This window comes from Ambystoma mexicanum, chromosome 10, assembly GCF_040938575.1.
Source record: "Ambystoma mexicanum isolate Mex_15411 chromosome 10, UKY_AmexF1_1, whole genome shotgun sequence".
Lineage (NCBI taxonomy): Eukaryota > Metazoa > Chordata > Amphibia > Caudata > Ambystomatidae > Ambystoma > Ambystoma mexicanum.
The window spans coordinates 149,804,620-149,822,685 of record NC_090932.1 but is presented as its reverse complement, the minus strand read 5'-3'; the positions used below and the strand labels follow the sequence as shown (position 1 = coordinate 149,822,685).

Here is an 18,066-nt window from a genome sequence, read left to right as displayed (position 1 = left end):
TGTTGGTCTCTTCCGTTTTTTGGTGCAGGGGATTTCCTCGGGCCAGTTTCTTGTGCTTGTAATTGGGAAGATTAACAAATCCCTCACCTGATTTCAGGTGGTAGCAGAGGACGGTTGCTAAGAACCCCATCGCAATTGCTTTTTTTCCCCGCTGTGTGCCCAAAGGGATGCGTTGTGACCCGCGAGGACCGGACCAACTAACTACGTGTGCAAACTGAGACAGTTGTCAGGAGCCCACTAGGTGAAATTCCTGCCCGCTCACCATGGGATGCTGAGCAGACCAGAAGGCAGAGTTGCAGATTGTAGGAGTGACAGCGTCTGAGGGCTTCAACGGATCCACGGAGAGTGAGTATAAATCCACCAATGTGACAAATATTGCGAGGTAAAAAATGGTTGTCTTGTGGTTTATTTTGTTATCTATGGAACATTCCCTCTTTCCGCACGTTAGCCAAGTTACAGGTGATGAGACGATTTTCTGTGGTTAGGCGGTTAGCTTAGGTTGCGGAAGGTGGTACCTTATTGAAGTTACAGAAAAAATTAAAAAATAGGAAAAAACGTATTTAAAGTTATCCTATGCTATTTCATGGTGTAGACAAAGGACCACACCCATGCGTGGGCACTTTTAAGAGATGGATTCCCCTGTGAATGAAAAAATAAGCAGGAAGACAACTGTGTTTTGTGGTGTCTTCGTATTGTGGTGCTGTTGTGTATTGCAGGGTTTAAGAGTTCACTCAGATATCTAAGTACTTACATTATTTTACATGCACAGTGGTTGGTGATGTCACATAAGGGTTGTTAATAAGATACAGCACATTAACGCAAAGGTGATGGCCCACAGTGGGCATGGAGTTGTTGGTAAAAGTAAAACAGAGGACCTGTTGTTTTGTAGCGGGACGATTTGGAGGTGAACCTTTTTAGAAAACGAGAAGATTGTTGTACCATTTTAGGGTTGGGCACGAGGAGCACCTGGAGAATTGTGGCTTGGCTTTTGAGGGCGGAGACTAGAGTGTGGGTGGTGTGTGCAGCACACCCTTGTTGGTGATAGTGAGCTGGAGAGGCTGGTGCAATAAATCTATTGTGTTTTTGGAGAAGTTGATTAATTGTTGACAATAATTGTGACATCGAATTTCACATTGTTGAAGTGTGCAAAAAATCCCGATTTGAGGTCAAGTAAGTATTTGCAGTCAGAGAGTGATGTGCCACCATGGGGGATACACTCCTTAAGCATGTGTGCATGTCCCTTCTGTGGTGTCAGGGCAAAATATGCAAGTATAGTGTGGAATGAACTTGCGATACAGAGTGCAAAATGGCAAAGCCATGGCCCCCGGAGGACAGTCTTTCCAAAACTGTGCTGCAACACATGACCACATATTTATATGCTGCATACAAGGGAAAGAAATTAAGCAGCAGATTAGCAATATTGGAGTTATGGAAGATGTTTGAGGACATGGGAGAGGATCCACCCAAGAGATAATGGATGTTTAACCAGCATGATGTGGGCAAAAGCACCCACAGCTCCTCCTCCTCCTCAAACTGCAAACCCACCGACAGGAGCCATGGGATTTTACCCCTTGAAGGAGTTAAAAGCAGCAGCAGGGTACACTAATCCCATTTATGCATCACCTGCGTATAGTAGCGAAGAACTGACTAATAGTAAGGCAGGGGCTATGGTTGATAAGCGTAAGGAGCACAGCGACCTGCAAGCGAAGTTGACTGGGGGCAACAAGGTGACTCAGGGATGTATAGGGGACAACGAGACAACAGCCCCGCCGAATGAGTGGGTGGGATGACAGATATTGCTTAAACTGGATGGAAGGAGTGTACCAGAACCTAGAAACATTGAGGAAGAAGCCAAGAAACAAAAAGAGAAGGAGGAAGAAGACAGAGAATGGGCAGGCATAATGGAGGAAGAGAAGAGAGGAAAGAGCAGAAATGGTTGAAAGGAGGCAGAGAAAGTAAAAGCGAAGGAGAGAGAGGAAAGGAAAAAGGAAGACTGAAGGAAATAGAGAAGGCAATGAGAAAAAAACCACTGGGTTTGGCAGCATTATCACATACCACAGTGTTCCTAAATCAAACATTTTGCCAAATGTTATGTACATCTTGATGTGCAAGGTATTATACTTGTTACAATATTTCCTTGTTAACTACTAAGGGTTAGGCCCCTGTGCCATGTACATCGACCAATTTCAGGCATCCTTTGCCTGTCTTCCAAGTATTCCTACTACCGTGACACCACCTTACAAGATGGCAGCAAGTGGGAAACTACTTGGACTCCTCTTTTGCGCACGCACACTCCATGTATACGTTGCTAAGGCAACGCCCCCCCGACTTCAGTCCTAGGTCTCATAGCAAACGGCTGCATCGGACCGTGCTTGCTTCCAACACGAGACCCATAGGTAAGCCATTGCATATTATATTGGTCAGGACTCCGATTCCCTTTCTGTATGCATGCACACATTAATGCCTACTGTATTTATTAATGCAGCGAGCGAGGCTCTTAAATAAGAAAGTCTCATGCAAATGTTTCTCCATGTCATGGACGGAGCACAGTGCTCAAAACCTGTTCCCTCTCCACGGTCATAGTGCAGGTAACTCCACGGGTATAGTGCATGGCTTGCCTCTTTATACATTATATTCATACATTATTGTCACAATCCATACATGGTCCCGTACATTTCTCTTTTCAGAGACCAACGTGACATTCTTAAATGCAGAAATTCCTCCTGAAGCAGAGACTCAAATACAAGAATCCTTTTACCTGCAGAATTATGGTTGTTATACCTTTTTAAATCCATTTTAAATACACGTGTGACTGAATCAAGTCTTCTCAGAAGCAGGCACATATATAAGTCTTGTATTTCTTACTTTGCAGACTTCCTCACCATAGGGTGTCGATCCTGATCTAAGCGATATCTCAAGTTTTGTGCAAAACCGGCAAACCAGTTGAAATTGATTCTCAGGTTTCCCAGGTTAGTCCTCATATGGGCCTTCACAATATTTAAGAACCTCTATGTATATTTACTTGTTCTTTGTTACACAAGCGGTAGTGAAGTGCCAAGCCCACATGAGGGGGGCGGACGTGGTTTCCCATGGCAACGAAGCTGCAGAAGTAAAAGCAAAGCGAGCAGCATATTTTACAGACATAAATGAGTTTGACACTGCACCGAATAAATGCATACAAGTGCTCAGCATGACATAGTTCCTTGCCCGTTAAATAAATAGTGGAATTCCAGGCAAGAGCACCAGCAGAGGAGAAAGAGTTGTGGATAAAGAGAGGGTGTTCGATATCCCCCAAAGATGCAATGTGGCAACAGGAAATCACGGAAAGCCAGTGATCCCTTTACATTATTGCAGATTGCGCTCACGCAGCTGCACTATCTGACCCACCTTAGCAAAGATGTTCTTGCAGCACACATAGAGGAAGACAGGTTCTGCCCCAAATTGGCCGAATATATTGCCACCTTTATGCACCACTGTATTGTCTGGATAAAGTTCACAGTGGTTCATATGTTGTGCATAGTGCGTGGAGCAATACTGCGCCCTAATGGACCCTTCCAACATCTCCACATAGATTACATTGATATTATCAAAAATTGTAATGGCTACAGGTATATGCTAGTAGTAGTGTGCCCATTTTCTTGCTGGATCAAAGCTGACCCATGCTCACATCCTGATGCCCTCAGTGCAGCGGAATTCCTCATCAGAGAGGTGTTCCCATCGTGGGGGGTGTGCAAGGTCCTACGACCAGATAATGGACCTCACTTTGTAAATGAAGTGTTTGAGCATATCACAGCCCTGCTGGGGATTAAGCATAGGTTTTCCTGCGCTTATCACCTGCAAGCGAATGGGTTTTGTGAAAGCCTTAATGGCTTGCTCAAAGAAAAATCGCAAAGATAAAAAATGACACTGAAAAGGGATGGCTTCATTGCCAGCCCTTAGCTTAATTCTCATTGCCCAATCAGCCTGCATCTGACCACCATTTAACTCCTCATGAGGTGGTGATAGGACAACACATGCACATCCCACTTGCTCCTCCCACTAGAGCACTGATGGACACCCATAGTGTTGCTACTGTTCTTGGTAATGAAAAGCATGAATATCTCAATTCGATGATGGCTAGTGCTTCTTTTATCTCTCAACAGCTGAAGTCCCGGCTAGTTAGGTCGAAGAAGGATGATGAAGATAACGCACAAGTAGAACAATCTGACCTGCTCAAACCACCACTTCTTTATCCAGGCGACAAGGTCCTTTTAAGAAATTGTGCTGGAGCGTGGCACAAGCCGCACTTTGATGGCCCCTTTAGAGAAGAGCAATCAACAGAAAAGCCTTTCAAACTAGTAAGGAAGAAGGCATGGAACTACCTGGGAGACGTCAAGCCCTGCCGAGGTGAGACCCCCCTAGCCCAACACATGGATGATCCACCCCAAGAAGAAATAAAAGAGGAACAGTGACAGATTCAAACATGTTCAAAGACCACAGCAAGAAATGAGTACGCAGAGAGCTAGATTAGGCACATTTGGCTTCATTATGAAGTTGGCGGTAACCTGCCGGTGCGACCGGTGGGTTGCCGGCAACCCCATAACACTGAATGCGATGGCTGATTTCCCAGTGCCACAGAGACAGTACAAGTCCCGGTGGTGCAGGAAGTTAGACGCCGAATTTTGTAACTCCCCATTCCCATAGAGTCCCATAGACCTCTATGGGAGTGGGGAGACGGAAGCACCAGCACCATTGCTAACGGTGGCGGTGCGTCCGTGAAAAGTCTGCCTACCGGGGCCGCTCCGCCTAGCAGGTCAGATCTGCCAGGTGCAATGGCCCCAACAGGCAAACTCGTAGTGTGGTGGTCTGGGAACAAGGGTGCTGGTAGGTTTACTGGGACCCTTGTTTCTGGACCACAACACTTGTAATGGGGCCCATTGTCCTTTCTTACACTAGGTGTGTCTGCAAACTGAGCTCAACAAGCAATTTTACACCTTTTTATTGCTGCATTAGCACAGTACTATCGCAGAAGACCCTGACTGTTTCAACAATGAGTTATGCATTTTGGCAAAGGTTTGTGTCAAATTCGTGGACAACATCAACAGAGTACCCGTATGCAAACTATGTACACTGCAGCAAGAGTTATTGTACTGACATGTTTTGCATTCTGCTGTCTCTACCTCTTTACCCTCTTTGCTTTATAAAGGGCTGCACTGTATCATGCACACTTTGAAAGTATGCTAGTACAACCCCTATCCCTATTGTTACCAAAGCTATCCCTGAGTTAGTTATCAGTGCTGCCCGCGAAGTAAAAAGACTTAAGAGAAGTGTGAATACTGACTTTGAGCATGTAAATGCCAACAATGCCGAAACATGTTTGGGGATGCTTGTGGTCTCATGCAAAAGGAATGTGACCTAGCAGTTCGGGCTGGACTGCTCCTTTGGGGGTGGTAGCAAGCATAATTTGCATATGGTTTTCCCTGTTTTGTAATGGCTTGACAGGCAAAGAACAATGGTCTGGTGGGTTGTCCAGAGCAATGCCAGAGGTTAAGATTTATTCCAAAGCTTCCAGCCATTACCTCTTTTGTTTTGCTATTGTTACCCCGAGAGGGACACGTATGCCCAGACGTGGGCCATGTGCCTGCTGGGCCTAGAGACCCAAGCTACTCCTCATTGATGAGGCCCAACAAGGCTGAAACATGTTTGGGGAAGCTTGTGGTCTCATGCTGAAGGGATGTGACCTAAACGTTCGGGCTAGACTGCTCCTTTGGGGGTGGGACCAAGCTTGATTTGCATATGGTCTTTCCCCTTTTGTAATGGCTTGGCAGGTGAAGAACGATGGTCTGGAGGGTTGCCCAGAGCAATGCCAGAGGTTACGATTTATTCTAAACCTTTCAGCCATCACTTCTTTTGTTGTGCAACTATGGACACCGCAACAAGAGTTATTGTACTGACATTTTTTGCATCCTGCTGTCTCTACCTTTTTACCCTCTTCACTTTACAAAACATTGCATTGTATCATGCACACTTTGAAGAGTATGCTAACCCAACCCCTATCCCCATAGTTACCAAAGCTATCCCTGAGTAAGCCAGTGCTGCCCGCAAAGTAAAAAGAGTTAAGAGAAGCATGAAAACTGACTTTGAACTTGGAAATGCCTATTAAGCTGATTCGGCCCATGTCACCAATAATATGTGGTACCAGAAACAAGGTGGGGCGAGAAACCACAAAGGAGAGCTGCAATGTGTGTTCTTTCATCCCCTATGCCATGAGTACCTCCAGAACATTTATAGCAATAGACATTCCAGCAGCCAGAGCCCAGTGCCTTATGCACTTAGCACTCTGCACTACGAGAGCCTAATTTCAAGGAAGATGGGCCACACTACGATGGATGTCACAAAAGACATACCTGTGATTACTGGAGCACAGACAAATCGATACAGTATATACTGGATAGCTGAAACAAAGGGGAAGTAAAAGTATTGACCCAAATGAAGTACAGTGCAGAGAAACGGGTAAAAGGGAAACATGAGGACTGCCAGGTTGCTGGGAAAGACCTCAACTGATGATGTATGGACAGGTGTTCACAATAGAAGGATGGATGGAAGGGATGATGGGATGCAAAGCGCAGGCACTTCTAACGGTTTCAGTAGAAGTGGTCCAGAAGGAAAATTATGACTGCCTCAAAGAACGGGCAGCGAGTGCCAAGCTGCTCACATGGGTAGAGAATGAAGCAGGCCCTTTGCCTAGTATACCGCTCAAGAATGCTTCCCTGTGTTTCCAGAATGATGGTCCAGTGAAGGTTGTGGCAAATAAAGGATGCAAACGAGCATCGAGAATACCAGGTATGAAGGTTAGTACTGCAGTAATAATAGACCACTACTGCATCTGTGGATCCAAGGCATACATGCAATTGCCACCAGACTGGGGAGGGATATGTTCTCTAGTACAGCTGGATGGGTTTCACAAAATGGAGGCACACCAAAGGAGGAAAAGATTTGTGGAGCTGACAAGAGAAAAATGAGGAAACTATATCTCATCCAAAATGGAAGAAGCACTCTATGCAATACCACCAGAGCACAGACCATTCGGCAGAACTGAAATTTTCTTTGCATCAGTTGTTCCAGGGGTCCAGACCAACACAAACGCCATATGGCTCCATTTAACGCAATGGGAACTGTGGCAGATGATCAATTCGATGGTTAAGGGGTTCAACGCCATCAAGGAAGAATTGAGAGCTGTCAAACACATGACCCTCCAGAATAGATATGTTTTGGATCTCCTCACAGCTATGGAAGGAGGCGTGTGCACAAAGATTGGCCCATCTTGTTGCACGTATGTACCCTCCCACGATGGAGAGGAGGGATCCCTCACAGAAGCTATCATGCAATTATCAGATTTACATGCCAAGATGGAAGAAATCACGAGCCCAGTAGGAGAAGATGAAGATTGGCTGACCTATATCTTTTCCTGGATACCATCATGGTTAGTCAATGGGCTAAAAGTACTAGTAGCTGCCTTAGGGTTAGTAATACTGGCCTTCTGTGTCATCAGAGTAGCAATAACACAGCACAAGAAGACTACAAAGAAGACAATAGGGATGGAAATATTACTGGATATAGAGACAAAGGGGGTCATTCCGAGGTTGGAGGTAAGGGAAAATCGATGCCGGTAAAGGATTACCAGCATCGCTTACCGCCACGGGCTATTCTGACCAACCAGACTGCTGTTTACGGCACCGTAAAGTACGATGCCGTAAATAGCGGTCTAGGATCGTGCACGCGACACACCATGCCGATATTAGTGGCATGCCGTAAACCGGAGCTGATCCCAAGTAATGCGGACATGCAAATAACGGCCTCCTGAAGCCCGAAAAGTACCATACCGGCATGGAGTAATTACTGGCATCTCCGAGAAGGTGTTAAGAACCCTGAGCAGTGTTTCCAAGAGCCACAGGTGCACACAATCAGCACAGGTGAAGGCAATGGAGTCTGGCACAGCACAAAAGGAGCACACCCACACACCACACCCCCTCCCACACCAAGATGATACCAATAGTAGTAGCATTCCTGGAGCTGGAGGCCCTGCTTGCAAGGCAGCAACAACAACAACAACAGCAACAACAACAACCACAGCCCCCAGCACAGAGGATACACAGGAGGAGAAGGAGGGTGAGACAGGCCCAGCATGCCCCACCAGTGCAGCCACCGTTACCACGCCGGCAGCCCCCAATCCCTCGCATCAGAGCCACCCCCTTCAACCTAACACCAGAGCAGATCCACACCCTGTACCGGCTTGACCGTGACACGATCACCAGCATAGTGGACCTGATACACAACGACATAGTGAGCCTCATAGAAATACGCCCCACCATCCCCCCTGTTAGGCGGAAACCTGTGCAGTTCCCTCTGGGACCACTGCAAAAGATTTAGGACTACAGGTGTTTGGCAGTAAACCCACTTGGTAGCAGTCTGTACCACACAGATTCACTTGGTAGCTGTGGCTGAGCAGTCAGACTTCCCTCAAGAAGAGTTAAGCAGTATGTGGAGTATACAATATAGGGCAATTCTTCACAGTAAGACAAGCAAACACGAAACGAGGCTTCAGTGTAAAGATATTAAGGTATTTATTTATAACGGAACATCTATCGAAAACACTATGGCACTATCACGGCAAACACTTCAATTACAATTACTCTACGAAGAAGAAACGATCAATCCCCCTAATAATATTTCGACAAGTCTAGGTTCTACCAGCATTACTTATTTTCAGACAGAGGTATATGCCTCAACCTAGATGGCACTCTAATATTAGTTAGGACGGGAGAGAAAAATAAGCAGGTTACGAAATCAACACAGTTCAATACTTCACGAGAAAAATGCAAGGCAAGAAGGCAAGAACCACAATAGATCATAAAGTTCAGAGGCCAGGCCCACTCGGAGAGAGGCAAGGCGATATGTCCCAAAAAAGTCTCTTAGTGGAAATGCGTTCGAGTCTTTGTAGCAAATTGTTATCGGCAGATTGAACCAGTTCAGAACAATACTTTAGAAAAAGCTTGGAGGCGACTCAACGGAAAGGAGAGGATTAAGACACCTCACTCGAGCCGATCGAAAGGGAAGCCAGGCGGACACAGTACCTTGTTTGTGGAGAGACAGCTCCGGCGGGGGCAGTTGTTCCTGGTGGTGGATGCACGTCGGGTCTTTGCCAAGAGTAGAGATGATCTCGTCGTCGAAGAAAACTGAAGTCCGGTGCACCACCAGGGAAGAGATCAGCCGCGGAGTGCTCCGTCACAAGGCACTACCTTTTGGTCGCGTTACAGGGGTAGTGGCTATCCGGTTGCTGGGGTGCTCTGCACGGGCAATTCAACCACTGCGTCCTGAGACGAAGAAAAAGCAAAGGGGACTGGTTGTTCCCACCAGTCAGGGGAAGAGACTCTCCGGCAGGGAGATCTCCTCTGTCGTCGGGAAGTGGTGAGTCGGTTCAGCAGGGCTCCACCGGAGGTGTCGTCGTTGCAGGTCGGCTCAGCGTTACCCTCGTCGGATTCTTAGGTCCTGTGGCGACTTCTGAAGATCCAGTCCCAAAAGCCCTGCTTTTATGCAAAAAAAACCCATTCATTCAGCCTAGCTGTCAATCAACACTTGCTAAGTGGTGCACGGGGAGGCTCACCACTTGGGCCAATCACTCCAGAGTGCGACCGGAGTTGGCAAGGCAACTCGGTCCAGGGTGCCTAAACCCCCTCCCGCACCCCTGTGGTAACCCAGACAGAATGGCACCACTTTGGAGGGTCTCTGTACAGAGGCCCGCCAAAAGTGGAACAAAGGGCTCAACCGTTGGTTTAGGAGTCACAGAGACGAACACAGACGCCATTTTACAAACCGAGTTCTGGCAGAAAATACCATCCGATAAACTTATTTAAGATAAGTAGACCGGTGGTACGTTAGAGATTAACGAGGAAAAATATCAATCTCCAACAATGGGACGAATCCCATAGGGTTATGTTCGGGGTCGAGCATAACAAGTAGTTTCCACTGCCACCAGCCAAAACTCGACGAGGGGGGACGGGACAGTGCCCCCTCGAGTAACAGACCCAGGAGTAATCGAATTACCCCTACTAGCACGTCCACAATAAGATGGTTTGTACTAGTTCTGTTAGTAAATTTAGGTCTAGTAAAGCCAATGGTGACTTTACATGCCCGGGGAGACAGTAGTCAGTCTCCGGGTATGGAGTCTATGGTGGAGGTCGGCTAGGACGCCCCAGTGTTACGGCACGTAGGGTGCGGTGTAACACACATAGAAAAACATATGAGATCCTATGGAGTAAAAGACCCCATAGCCCATAGAACACATTGACATTCAAAGGAATTACACACATTCATGTCCAAGAGTGGGAGGAAAAGAGTCTCACTCTTGGCAGGATGGAAAAAACAAACTCCAGAAATCCAGCAAAGCTGCTGGGGGACTCACTAGGTTAGGAAATTCAGCCTAAACATAGAATTCTCCCTAACACCCCCTCTACTGAAGGGAATGTCTGTGCTCCACTTCCTTGCCACAGGCACCTACCAACACACAGTGGGGCACATGCATGGCATATCACAACGCTTATTTTCCCGGATACTGAACCAAGTGCTGGATGCCCTCCTCAAGCACACAAGGGACTACATATCCCTACCAGGGATGCCCCAGGAGATATTCAATACAAAAGTTGCCTTCCATGCACTAGCAGGCATGCCAAATTGTGTAGGTGCCCTTGACTGCACCCACGTGGAGTTGGTGGTCCCGCATGCCATGGAGGTGGCTTATCGCAATCGCAAGCAATACCACTCCATCAACGTGCAGATGGTATGCAATGCGAGCAAGATCATCACACATTGCTGTGCCCGATATCCAGGATCAACTCATGAATATTTGGTCCTGCGGAACTCCATGCTACCACGCTCTATGGAGTGACAAGCTGGACAACGTGCCTGGCTGCTTGGGGAGTTGCCTGACTGGGCCATGGCAGTGCATCGGGGTTGTGAGGTGGGTGCCTGCATACTCCAGCTGGGTGGGAAGTGGGGAGATGCATACTCCACCTGGGTGGGAAGTGGGGGGAGATGCATACTCCACCTGGGTGAGAAGTGGGGGGGAGATGCATACTCCACCTGGGTGGGAAGTGGGGGGGATGCATACTCTACCTGGGTGGGAAGTGGGGGGGGAGATGCATACTCCACCTGGGTGGGAAGTGGGGGAAAGATGCATACTCCACATGGGTGGAAATGTTGACGCCAGTGCACGATGTGCACCTCACCGAACACTGTGCCCCAGAGCCAGTGAAACGGCACATGACTACCAAATCACACAGTGATGAAGTAAGGCCGACACCTAACACTACATGACTAACAGGTGACCAGGCCACATCCCACAACACATGCACCACTCATCGGCGGCCCTCACACACTGTAAGTGCATCTAGCACTATGCACTGCATATGCACTATGTCCCTTCCTCCAGCATATCACCACACCGGACAGTCATCCCTGGGACTGCATTGAACTGAGCCTAACAGGGATACCACAGCGTGGTACGAATATGCTACTGACAACAGCCAACACTCCCTACTACCAAATCTCACAGAACACAACACATCAATGATTTCACTCCAACACTGCTTCATGCATATACGATGCACGTGCAACAAGATGTGAGTGCAGACCATAACCCATACTGAGGATGCTACCCACTCCATCATCCCATTGCACAGGACACATAGCGGGGTCAGAAATGGGGCCAATGCATCCAGGGACATGTGTGTATGGGCAGAAATTACCTGCTGCCATGTAAGAGTAGTACAGTTGTCCGCCGTGAATGTACAAACACTTACCTTCATTCCCCTCTCATGCAGGTGATGGTGGCTATCCCTTGAAGCCGTGGCTCATGCCCCCTGTCCGAAACCACAGAACAGGTAAGAGGAGGACTACAATCGTTCCCATACCCATACGCGTGTGGTGATTGAGCAGACCTTTGGCCTGTTGAAGGCACGATTTCGTTGCCTCAGCGGGTCGGGTGGGGCACTTATCTACAGCCATGAGAAGGTGGCCAAGATCACCATGGCATGTGTAATGCTGCACAATGTGTGCATCTGTCGGAACTTACCCCTGCCCCCTGACATGGAGCTGCTACCACCTGATGATGATGAAGGGGTGGAGGAGGAAGAAGTGGCAGGACAGCATCATAGTGCTGATGCACAGGAGGGACGTGCCGTGCGGAAATCATTGATTGGACAATATTTCTGACACACAAGTCAGCAGAGGGTGTGAGGATGTCAGGACATCGGGCACTGGGTGTGGGGATACATGTACACTATGCACTGTGAAACATTTAATGTCACATGCGCAATGATGAATGTCCACTCTGTTGTTTTTTTGAACAACCGGTGTATTGAATTAGAAGGTTCAAATGTGAAAAACAAAGCCTCCACCACCCTCCCTCTCCCCCTCCCCCCACAACTCCCAAACACACCCTCACGCCTCTCCCCCTCCCCCCACAACTCCCAAACACACCCTCTCCCCCCTCCCCCTCCACCCACAACTCCCAAACACACCCTCACCCTCCTCCCCCTCCCACCACAACAACCCTACACCAGTCCCATAAGGACCACATAGACCACAAGTGTATGTCAGCATTGTCACTGTGCGCTCCCAAAGCCAGGGTGAGGCATGCCCTGGCGGCGCAATGTACATTGTGAGCGACGGAGCGGGTTGGTCTGAGTGGAGGAGCATTGAGACGGTGTGTCCTCCTGCTGGGGCTGTCGTGCAGGAGGTGCTGCCTCCAGGGCATCTGCAATCCGGCCAAGGACCTCGCAGAGCCGGTTTGTGCTGACTGTGATGACCTCGCCCAGTGCCCTAAATTCATTTTGCCACTCTTCCCTGGCCTCCCGATTGTCTCGAATGAAGTCATTTATGAGGCCTGTGAGCTGCTGAGAGCGTTCTGCATCCATGGCTGATGTGGCAGATGTGTTTGGTCCGCTGAGAATTGGGCTTGCATGTCTTTCCGGTGCTTCGCTAAGGGAAGTGGATACAGGACTGGCATGTTCCAGTGTAGCTCCTTGCCCTGTAAGCCCTGGTGTATCACTCTCACCAGAGTCACTGTATGAGACCTGGGGGTTGGTTTGGGCATCAGGGGTGTGGACAATCTCATCAGTGTCCTCCTCAGTTGCTCCGCATATAGATGAGGGGCTGTCGGGAACATCGAGGGGGCCCGTGGCTGCAATCTCCCCAGCCACACTGTACTCCTCAGAGTGCGGCATGGGGCATGTGTCCTGCGCCAGTGCAGGGTGGGTTAGGGGTGAGGGTGGGGGTTGTACACCCTCCATGGGCCTGGCTGGAGCTGGTGGTGTGGCTTGTGGTGTCTTCCTGCTTGCAGGTAGACGGCGGGCCATGACTTGACCCTGGAGATACCTCGCTGTCATGCTCGCTGCCTGTGGGGGTGGAAGAGAGAGACGGCATGAGCGATGATTTGAGAGTCAGCATTTGGACATGCCTACAATATCACAATGGGATTCTAGTGGGTTGTCGCCATTTGGGTAGTGAGCCTCACCTTGATCTATGCTTGGATGGTAAATGCATGCATATGTCTGGGTCACTCATGTTGGCCGGGTACTGTGCTGGCTCACATGTACACTGTTTACATCAACTGCCCTGTGTGCCTCACGGAATGGGCCTCTTCGTGTGGTATGTGCCATATAGGTTACAGCCTTGCACCTGGCATTAGCCTGGGTCTCACTTGTTTCGGCATGATTTAAAGGGGGGGTTTGGCCAACCATGACGTGACACCTTGCCCAGTCCTCAGCAGTGACTTTCATAACAAATGCGTTGGCAGTATTGACTTTGGACACTCACCTCCATCGACGGATGACGTTGCCCCGCACTCCATGTCGCCAACCCCTTCAATGGCTTCTGGGCCTATCATGGCTGCACACGTCTCCTCCCACGGCATCAATTTCATGGTGGACCTGGCCCTCCTCCTGTCTCCAGGGCCTGGCTTCTGTTGGTTGATAGGATGCTCTGCACCCTCAGCCGCAGGTCATCCCACCGTTTTCGGCAGTCCTTGGTGGTGCGGGGGTGTTGCCCACGGCGCTTACCTTCTGTGCTACCATGGCCCAGATCTCTTTCTTTTTAATTACCGCCACCCTCCGCATGTCACAGCTGAAAACGGTGTCTGAATGCTCGTGGAGAGTATCCACCATCATCTGCAGCTCATCCGGGCTGAAGCGCTCCTTCCTGAGGTGAGCAGCTCCCTTTTTTGGTGCTTTTGGCAGGATCCTGGTGTTGAAGGTCGATATCTGTAATCAGAAAATGGCTCCGGGTCCTGTGTGGTGAGGATGGCAATGGATTGTGTTTTTAAAGATGGCTGCTGTGCTCCTTCCAGTTCCTGTGCGATGACGCTGTTTCCGGTTCCGCTATTTAACAGTGACTGTAAATAGCGGTGACCGTTGATTACGGTCACCGCTATTTACAGTCACCGCTATTGCTGCTTTACTCTATGGCGTTAGTGTTATGTACGGTGCGCTTCATGTCGGTAAGGGCTTTTTGGGGCCCTTTTGCAGCATGGCTCTAGGTACATTACCGGCATGGCGCAAAGCTTGTGCCCGCGAAGTCGTAATAAGGCGCTTTTAGCGGTCTATTGCCAGCTCGGACTCGCTATTTGCACCATGCCGGTAATGATCGGTACTTACCTCCAAACTCGGAATGAGGCCCAAAGACAGGTGAGAGACACAGACTTTTGAAGAACTACAATCTCATTTGAAGCAATATCCCCTTTTCCCTCCAGGGACAAGATTCTCACATCCCCCAGATCCACGTAACTACATAGGATGTTGATGGGGTGTGCAGGGAGTGTGTTACTGTGTGGTCTGAACACAGGCTTTCTACCATTATCATTGAGGCAGTTGGAGACCGAGAAGCCTACAAAACACCCAGCACCTCATGGAGTGAGCGCGGAGTGTGCTGGGAGTGTGTTACTGTGTGGTCTGAACACAGCCTTTCTACCATTTTCATTGAGGCAGTTGAAGACCGAGAAGCCTACAAACCACCCAGCACCTCGCAGAGCGAGCGCAGAGTGTGCTGGGAGTGTGTTACTATGTGGTCTGAACACAGTATTTTTTTCATCGAGGCAGTTGGAGACCGAGAAGTCTACAAAACACCCAGCACCTTGTGGAGCGAGCGCGGACTGTGTTGGGAGTGTGTTACTGTGTTCCTGTGGAATTCGGGCTGTGGGCTTTGGCCGCGAGGCTTTGATCGGCTACATTAAACCACACGAAGGAACAAGGTGAGTGGTGCTGTGGCCGTGGCTGTGTCCTGGCTGTTTGGGCTATGGTTTACATTAACATCAATCAATCTAATATGAACATTTTAAAACTATGCCGGGTAAGGCATCCACAAAGTACAGGATGCAGAAACCTAGAAATGGTAAGCCTTATGTAAAGCTACCATCAAGGTGTGGTGAAAAGGAACATAAAGATGCTGGCAAGGGTTGTGTGCTGACCCGCTCTACTGCAGCAGGCAACAGAGAGGTACATAGCAGCCCTGCAGCTATTGGTAAAATCACTACCTATTTCCAGAGGGCAGTTATTCATGCTAAAACAGGAGGGACACAGGAAGCCGCCAGCTTTAACACGGCGCAATTGAATTATTAATACAGACTATAGGGACATTGACAATAATTTGTTACTGGCACTGTGCTAAGAACTGCAAAACGAAAGAAGTTCCTAAATTAAGGAACTCCCGTCCCCTGCACACTTTCACAAGCTCAAGAAATGAGCCAGTTAAGGTTGACTTATGTACATACTCTAGGTATGTTGTGTTATCCAGATTATTCAATTATGTTCTTTTGTACAAACAAACAGTTAAAGATTATCAATGATGAACATAAAAATATAGTTTTTCAAAACAAAATTTTCTTCCAATGTAGTTTTATTTTTCAATTCTTAAAGTGCAATACTTGAATTTCAATGCTCATATTGTATTCCACACCTTGGTGTATCAAATTAATTTATAATAGATTAATTTCCTAAATAAACAAACAATAGACCTTCAATTAACACACCAATCCCCTAGGTGGTTTAATTGAAGCATTGAATGAGCATTGAAATTCAAGTATTGCACTTTAAGAATTGTAAATAATTTGGAAACAGGAGGCCACCAGGGGGCGCAGGCGTGATGGCTGCCTGATCGTTCGGCTCCCCTGAAGCCCAGAGAGATTTGTGGAGTAAACTGCGATAAAAGGAACATTATCCTCCTACAAAGGCTGAATCCAGGTGGGGGAACTCCTGGGGATTCCGGCGATACCTTCCCGAGCTCCGGGGGTGCCCTAGTCCCCGAGATATTTGGCTTGGAGCTTCCGCGCTCCCCCCTCCAAGCCGGTGCTGTGCACGAAGTGAAGCTCCGTGGCCGGGCCCCTCCTCCCCGCAGATGGGCACTGCGCCGGGATCAATCTGTGGAATCGAGACCCCGCGCCTCTGCCGGCATCGCTGAAAGCTCGTGGGAGCCCCTCGGAGACCGGAGCCCTCGTCTGACGAGCCCACCCTCGGCTCCCGCTGTGGCAGTTTTGGACGACAGTATGCCCTGGGCCTCCGCGGCCGGACCCCGGCCTGCTGCACACGCGTCTGTGTGTCTCACCTGGACCCCTTCCTCTTCTCGCCCCCCCGGCGGTGGGGAACATCTTTGCAACAACTACCATAAGGACTCCCCCCGGCTACTGCTGTGACACAACCCTCAGAGGCCTACACCTAATAGGCCCGGGCCGACGCGGGAGCGTGCCTGGGCCCCTCTGCGGAGTGCAGGGCCCATCGTGGGGTTCACCACCCTATTAGGGGCCTACTACTTGCCATCCACAACGACCACCACCCTGGCGACCTTTGAACGCACCCACCGGCCCCACGTCGGCGTAACCATGAGTACTGGCTGTCGGGGGGGTTGGGGCCCGACCTGCCCGTCCTAACCACCACACCTCATCGGAGTTGGTACGGAACCGGGGGGAGACCTCGAGGAACATTGGGAAACCATGAAGATCTAGAGGTGGAGACACCCCCATGAGTTGGAAAGAAACCCTGGCAGGATACAAATTCACTCCCCAAAAACAAGAGATGGAGATCAACTCCCCACCTATGCCAACCCCGACATGAACACCATGCAGAACAATATCCAGACAATCCTAGACGAAATCAGGGGGATGAGAACGGACATGGGAGCCAAGCTAGCTGACCTCACCACCAAGGTCTCCACGTTGGAGGACAGAATGGAGGGGGTAGAGAATAACCAGGCGTCCACCGTCATCTTGGAGACCCAAATGGAGGCAAGGTTTCAAGAGATGCAGTGGCGCGAGGGGGAACTCCGCCTCAAAGTGGATGACATAGAAAATCGTGAACGGAGATGTAACCTGTGATTCTTTGGCCTGACGGAGGTGGAGGGGGAGACCCAGACCGGCCTGGAGGGCAAAGTTCAGGAGATCATTAGGATTGTCTTGGGAATTGACTCTGGGGAAACCATCCTGATTGATAGGGTTCATCGAGCTGGCGGAGGCGGTAGGGGCCCACGCTCCGTGCTTGCGAAGTTCCACTATTACAGAGACAAAGCAAAAATACTTGAAAGAGCTAGAACTCTAAGAGAGATAAAATACGACAACTCCACTGTGGCAATCTACCAGGACATATCCGCCCTCACGCTACAAATGAGGAAAAAATGCGGTCCGATCACTAGTTGGCTGCAGGAGAAGGGGGTCCAGTACCGCTGGGGACACCCATTCTACCTATCCTTTGAATGGCAAGGGGAAAACTTTCAGCTGGTTACAGAAGAGGACATCCAGAGAGGCATCGACGAACTGATCGGGGTCCCCCGCGGGCCCTCGGGGGAGAACGGCAGATCCGGCAGTGGCCCGAGCCGTACCCCACGGGGCCCTGACCTCGGCCAGGGGAAACACAAAGCGAAGGGCACCCGGAAATTCAGAAAAACCAGGCACCCCTCGGAGGGATGTGGAGGACCCGCACGATTATCGGATAGAGGAGAAGTTAAAAGGAATGCAGTGCTGATCTGTTGTGGTTCACTCGCTCACTC

The 18,066-nt window shown here is 49.3% G+C and overlaps 1 protein-coding gene across 9 annotated transcripts in view; it reads right to left on the bottom strand.

The window, feature by feature from the left end:
- The window catches only part of SLC4A5 (solute carrier family 4 member 5), an 802,545-nt gene that overhangs the window by 326,381 nt on the left and 458,098 nt on the right, over positions 1–18,066 (bottom strand). The window lies entirely within an intron of this gene.